Here is a 6,417-nt window from a genome sequence, read left to right as displayed (position 1 = left end):
CACGAAATAAATAAACTGATAAGAAAGGCTCACGAGTTGTACCCGTTTACACGAGAAAAACAGTGTTGCCAAACTCCAAATTTTCAAAGCAAGCCGAACTCCTGTCGGAAAGGTATGGTCGTATATTTCAAATTTTCGCGCGAAACTTGCTCAAAGCTTCCTCTTTTTTCAGTCAAGTGCGTACTACGTAGTAAGCATGGCGGTTTATCGATTTTTAGTACTTTACCCCTGTGTTACAACTTTTACCGTCTCTACTTCCGGGTTTCTGACTTTCCTGTCACAGTCGTTAGATAGCAGACGAAAGAAGACATCTTTTTAATTTTTGATTAATACTGTAGACTACAGTAGATTAAGACTACAGAAAAATACTGTAGGTAGAATAGATAAGGTAAAAGTTCAATAGAAAGATTGGAAAGTTTTTATCCAAGCATGGCTGGAATGACGCAAAACTTTCGCCGGACTTTGTCAAGTGTTTCGGAGCAACTGTTTCCTGGTGTCTCCTATTACTCTAACAACGATTTCAAAAAGATTGGTGAGTAACGTAACTTTTCTCTTTGTACTCATGTCCTCTTTCTTTATCTAGAAATATGTACATAGAAATAAAATAATAGAAAGTTGAACAAGTGGATTCGATCAGGGGTAATTGAATTTACTATCTCCATTCCCAATGACAATAAATAATACCTACAGGTAGGTAGGTACATTTACACATAATTATAGTATGCAGGGGACTAGGGGAGGATAATATATAGGGAAGGGAGAAGTGGAAGGTTTAAGGGGGACCTAATTTGATTAAGTTAGTATGTAAATTATCATTCCGATCAAAACAATCTCTTACATAATTATGTAGGTCAGTAGATAACTTATTTGAAGTTTTTTTTTACTTTCTTAATGATAAAAATATCTATTTTATTATGGAAATTCCATAATTCAATTATATAATTATGTACCCTATGATCTATTAATAACATGTCGATTTATCCTAAACAAAGTTGCTACTAAACTTGTAAAAATAAAATTGAAAAATAATATAGACTCGAGAAAGCTATAAAATTAATCCGATAAAACAAGCAGAAAATTCCGGGAAATTTAATCAAAACATTATGCGAAATAATAAAATCCAGAACAGAACTTTACAAAGTATTTATTGCTTACGATGGTCGCATGGAATCCTGGGATGAAGAATATTTATTTTATTTTTACACTTGAAAAAAAAAAAAAACATTTTTTTTTTTTTTGGTCTTTGAAGCAGCAGAAGGATGAAGATTTTTTTCAGGAGGTTTCATAGAGGTAACTGTAAAAACGGAGATGTCATTATCCTGAAATTGAAGAGAGAATATGAACAGGATAGAGCCTGATTCACACTATAGTGCCAGTCAAGGTCCAGTCACGGTCCGGTAACGGTCCGATCAAAAGATTGAGTATAGCTTGATTCACACTATAGTGCCAGTCAAGGTCCAGTCACGGTCCGGTAACGGTCCGATCAAAAGATTGAGTATAGCTTGATTCACACTATAGTGCCAGTCAAGGTCCAGTCACGGTCCGGTAACGGTCCGATCAAAAGATTGAGTATAGCTTGATTCACACTATAGTGCCAGTCAAGGTCCAGTCACGGTCCGGTATCGGTCCGATCAAATGATTGTTGAAGGCAAGTAAATGCGAGTGTACACACTAGACGTTCTAGTCAAGGTACGGTAACGGTCAGCTCACAGTCAAAATTTGGAACATTCTCGCGACGAATCTTTTTGATCGGACCGAAACTGGACCGTGACCGGAGCGAGACTGGCACTGTAGTGTGAATAGGCAGCGATCAAGCAACGATCAACATTCCTTCGTTCAGACCAACTAGAAATGAAAGAAAAATGACCGAAGCATGACCGAAGCATGAACGTTGCTAGAACGATAGTGTGAATACTCAATCTTTTGATCGGACCGTTACCGGACCGTGACTGGACCTTGACTGGCACTATAGTGTGAATCAGGCTTTAAGCTATTCGGTAGGTAGATATCTGTAAAAGGTAGATCTACCTTATAAATATTGGTATCTCTATCTACCTACTCTGATAGACCAAAAAAGCTCCCAAATCCCTTTTATATTTGTTTCTCAAAAGTGGACCAACTTTCATTTTAACATAAAATGTACCTAGGTAGGTATGTAACTATGTTGAAAAACGAGTACAAATTTTTGTCGATGGTGGGATTCGAACCCGGGACCTTCTGCATGGCAAGCAAGCGCGTTACCACTGGACTAACATTAACATACACGGCATTTGGTATCGATAAATGATGATCTAAAAAATCTAAATCGATATGATAATACCTATCGAAAGTTATATATAGGTAAAGATTTTTCCTTCGTGTATGGAAAATTTGTGCCGAATTGAATAAATCTCATAACTGCCTTCAGAAGAAAGAAAATCTTGGAAAGCTCATTCAGGTTCCGCAAGAAAAATATGACATAAAATGTACGTCACATACATAGATAGGTAGGTACATACCTACATATAATGTAGTTATGTTTTTACCTACAGAGCATAAGGTATAGGTATATACCTATATTAGTGATAGTAATGACTACCTACTAGGGTGGAGTGAAACTATAGGGATGGAAATTTTTTTTCGAATTTCGAAACGCCTGATATGTCAAAAGTTGCGTATTGATGAGTAGATTAATCCCTGAAAATTTTATGAAAATTTTTTATCATTTTGAGGTCGCACATTCGGCTTGAAGTTTCGAGAGCTTTTAGTTATGCAATGAAGGGGCAAGATAACTGTTTTTTCAGATAATCGTATTTATTTATTGAAAATGGTAAGTCGTACGAAAAAAAAATATGTTTTTTTTTTTTTTTTTTTTTTTTTTTTTTTGTAACTGCTATGGTCTTATCGTCTCGAAATCGAAGAGAGAAGGAAGACAGGATAGGAGAAAGCCAGCCGTAAGCTAACTAGGCTGGCTTTTCATTTCTTTCAGTAACACATACGCCCAATGTTTATACCTATTCCCCGTTGCTATGGTAGCAAAACAACTTTTTTAAATCACCCCATATCTAATCCTGAATCCTGATACCTACCTCTATGATCTAAATGTAATAAGGCTGAATTCCGTCGCTTCGCTCCGGAATCCCGCTAGTTCATGTATGTTCAATTGTTCACTGGTACATAGTACGTGAATCCGTACCTAACTCGAATTTTATATTTTTGGCACTTAGCACATTATTGATGATCAGTCTTCAATTTATTTTTGGTTTACTTTGCTTTAGTTACTTATGAATCTTATGATTAACACAGTTAAAGTAGGTTTTATACTCATAGGTGGGTTTCTTGTTTCTACAGGTTTTTGAAACATTTTTTCCCCCCTCGAAGATGTTTTCTCAAGATATTGAATATCGACTTGGGGTATTTTCTTTCATAAGCTGGTAAATACCGGTTTAAAAAGATTTTCCTGCCATTTCGGAAAGCGACTATGACAAATTGACCTCTTCTTGTTCCGTACAGGTGCAGATGAGTTTTTTGGTTTTTAGATTGGGCGGCGGGGAGGTTTTAAGAAGCACGGGTTGAGCGGCAGCGGCGGTTCTGTTTTTGAATATAGCCAGACAAGAGCCGCCTTCCATCAGAGTATAAGTCTGGGGTACTCGGTTAGGATTGTCCCTGTTGGCGATCAAATTGTCCTTGGCTATGTACAGGTCGCAGTCTCGGGTTTTGGTGCCGTTGCTGAGCGGCTGTATGTTGACGTTGAAAATGTACATTGTAACTCCGGCGAAAGTCTGTGAGGAATACCAAGTAATGTAAAAAGGAAATCATCATCATCATCATCATCATCAAGTCTAAGTAGGTAGGGTAAGTGTACCATTTATTCGCCCACCTAAAAAAACGTACCATTTATTGCCTATCCTGTCTTCCTTCTCTCTTCGATTTCGGGACGATAAGACCATAGAAGTTACAGTTCCCTCTGTCAAACCTCTTAAAAAAAATTGAATATTCTTTTTGTTGTGATTGAAGATAAATTTCTGTATCTGATTGTACAAGTGGGGTCTTGATTTGTTTGGGCATGATCTAAGAAAATAAACTAGAAAAATATCTATAGCTCCGCTCCGTGGGGCACCCCAAACTCCAAGCACAGAGCCGAAAAAAATTGAACCCAAGATTTGATTTCCATGAAATTGGTAAAAATGCACAACACAATTTGGGCTCATTGGGAGCCCCGCACTGACACTTTTATCTACTGAACTGAATGATATCTCAAGATCACTAAATTCCTATTGTTATACTGACCCCTGTATTTCATTAAAGATAGCCGTGTCCACGAAGAAGGTTGGTAATATTTGGAAGAGCAGGAGGAAGAGGGCCTTAATACGGTTCCCCTGAGCCAGATACAGGTCCAGTACTCCGGGGACACACGCCCAATATGGGCCCAGGATAGGAATAGCGGCCAGAATGGAAGCGATAGCTGGAAATAAAATGGGAAATGTTTTAGTTAAAATTAATAATTGAAGGCAGTCATCATCATCATGGGCAACCGTTATCTGTCCACTGGTGGACAAAGGTCTCTTCTTCGTCCCTCCATTGAATTGTATCAGTAGTCAATAGTCATACTTAGTTATATTGGACGCATAGGACTTGGTATAAGTAGGGCCATCGGCTTTAATAAACGCCCTTGGTCACTGCGACCTGGTTAGATCTTTTGTGACATATCGCATAGGACTTTACTTCCGCAGTAGTCTACTACTATTACAGTGATCAAATTCTCAAATTATATTGAGCACAAAATATCTCGCCTAAGATTGAAACCCTCCTGTTTACCAGGCGACCATCTTGACCACTACATCAGTCCATTTTTTTTTCTTTTTTTTTAAATTATTATCTTTATTATTGCTTAAAAATGTACATAAAAAAGGAATACATGATAAAGATGTGTCCACACTTGTTATGTACCTGAGGGTATGTAGACGAGTTGTACTTGGAAGAGACTGTGTATAAGCCACGTCCAGAGGCCGTAGAACAAGGCTAGCTTGAATGATGCTGTTAGCACTTCATGTACTGCTGTCTCTATGGCAACAGCCAGTCTGGAAACTTGAATGATGCTGTTAGCACTTCATGTACTGCTGTCTCGATGGCAACAGCCAGTCTGGAAAATGAACCGATACCAAAAATATTGATTAGAATAAAATACTAGTGGTTGACCCGTCCTTTGTACGGGATCAGCGCGGCGTAAGAGGCATGACTTTGAAGCGCCGCCATTTTGAATCAGGATGGAATGTGATAATTTTAAGTAGCCTCCGTCACCCTCAGTACCTACTCTTCTTCAACCAGTTTTTTTTTTAATCAAAATCGGTTGAGCCATTTTCTCGTGAAAAGAGGATAAAAACACAGGTCTATCGGACAGACAGCGTAACGGACAGACATACGTACAGACAAAAATTTTCCCAATGGGATATTTGGGATCCTGGACGCATAAGGAGTAAGAAGAACTAAAAAATGCACGATTCTCAGCAATGTATAGACAAATCTACAATTTTATTTATGTAGATTTTACTTGAGTGTAATATTATTAATGAATTTTATACTTACTTGTTCCCGTATACTGGACTGACTGAGGTTATGATCTGCACTGGTTTGTACAGCCTACCACTAGAACTAAGTAGATAGAAGAGGGCTGTCAGAAATACAACCTGAAAAATAGGAAAAAACAACATTGATTTATCTAATCTAATAATTATATAAAAATTAATCCATGGTCTCTGGCTCATATTCAACATCCATATCTGAAATTTATAATTCAAGATATACATAGATCAACTGAGAGCTGGGGGTTTAAATCATTGTATGGTCTGTATGAACGTCCTATTGTATGTCGAGTCTGAAAAAGCCAACCGCACGAGATTGCCTGGATAGTTACCCATTCGCATACCAACCACGCGCAACGTTAATATCGCCCTGGTTGAGGGGAAAAAATTGAAGAACGCTATCTAAAACATACCCTTGCCTCGACGCAAACTAAACACTTAAATTAATTTTACCGACCCACTTTTACGTGGGTTAAAGCATGTAAATAGTCGCTTCTGAAGTTTCTTGTTAGTCACCGCTCCCGAAGGCTTGGCGGAATTTTGTGACTGAAAAAGAAAGGTCCAATTTTTGAAAATGAATATGTGACTGAATAAGAAAGGTCCAAAAATATTTAAATTGGATTTTCTTACTTTGAAACGAAAACAAAAAAATGTAACTTCGGTCTTTGCATTTTGCAAATATGTTAAGTGTTGACGTCCTAATGATGCCATTTTTGGGTTAGGATAAGAAAACTTCATTTACTTACCTGCAAACTGACATCTGATTGATCCATGGTCTCTGGCTCATATTCAACATCCATATCTGAAATTTATAATTCAAGATATACATAGATCAACTGAGAGCTGGGGGTTTAAA

General features: G+C 37.6%; 1 long non-coding RNA gene across 1 annotated transcript; it reads right to left on the bottom strand.

Annotated features, from left to right (window-relative positions):
- Nucleotides 1–4,268: 4,268 nt before the first annotated feature.
- On the bottom strand, nt 4,269–5,689 carry LOC103521687. Its single transcript, XR_003394765.1, has 3 exons — nt 5,566–5,689; nt 4,930–5,060; nt 4,269–4,444 (listed from the first exon to the last, which is right to left on the bottom strand). It is a non-coding gene; the product is annotated as an uncharacterized LOC103521687 (long non-coding RNA).
- Between the last annotated feature and the right edge of the window lie 728 nt (nt 5,690–6,417).

This window comes from Diaphorina citri, unplaced genomic scaffold, assembly GCF_000475195.1.
Source record: "Diaphorina citri unplaced genomic scaffold, Diaci psyllid genome assembly version 1.1 scaffold5719, whole genome shotgun sequence".
In the NCBI taxonomy this organism is placed as follows: domain Eukaryota; kingdom Metazoa; phylum Arthropoda; class Insecta; order Hemiptera; family Psyllidae; genus Diaphorina; species Diaphorina citri.
The sequence above is the reverse complement of the archived record's forward strand: the minus strand, read 5'-3'. Positions and strand labels throughout refer to the sequence as shown.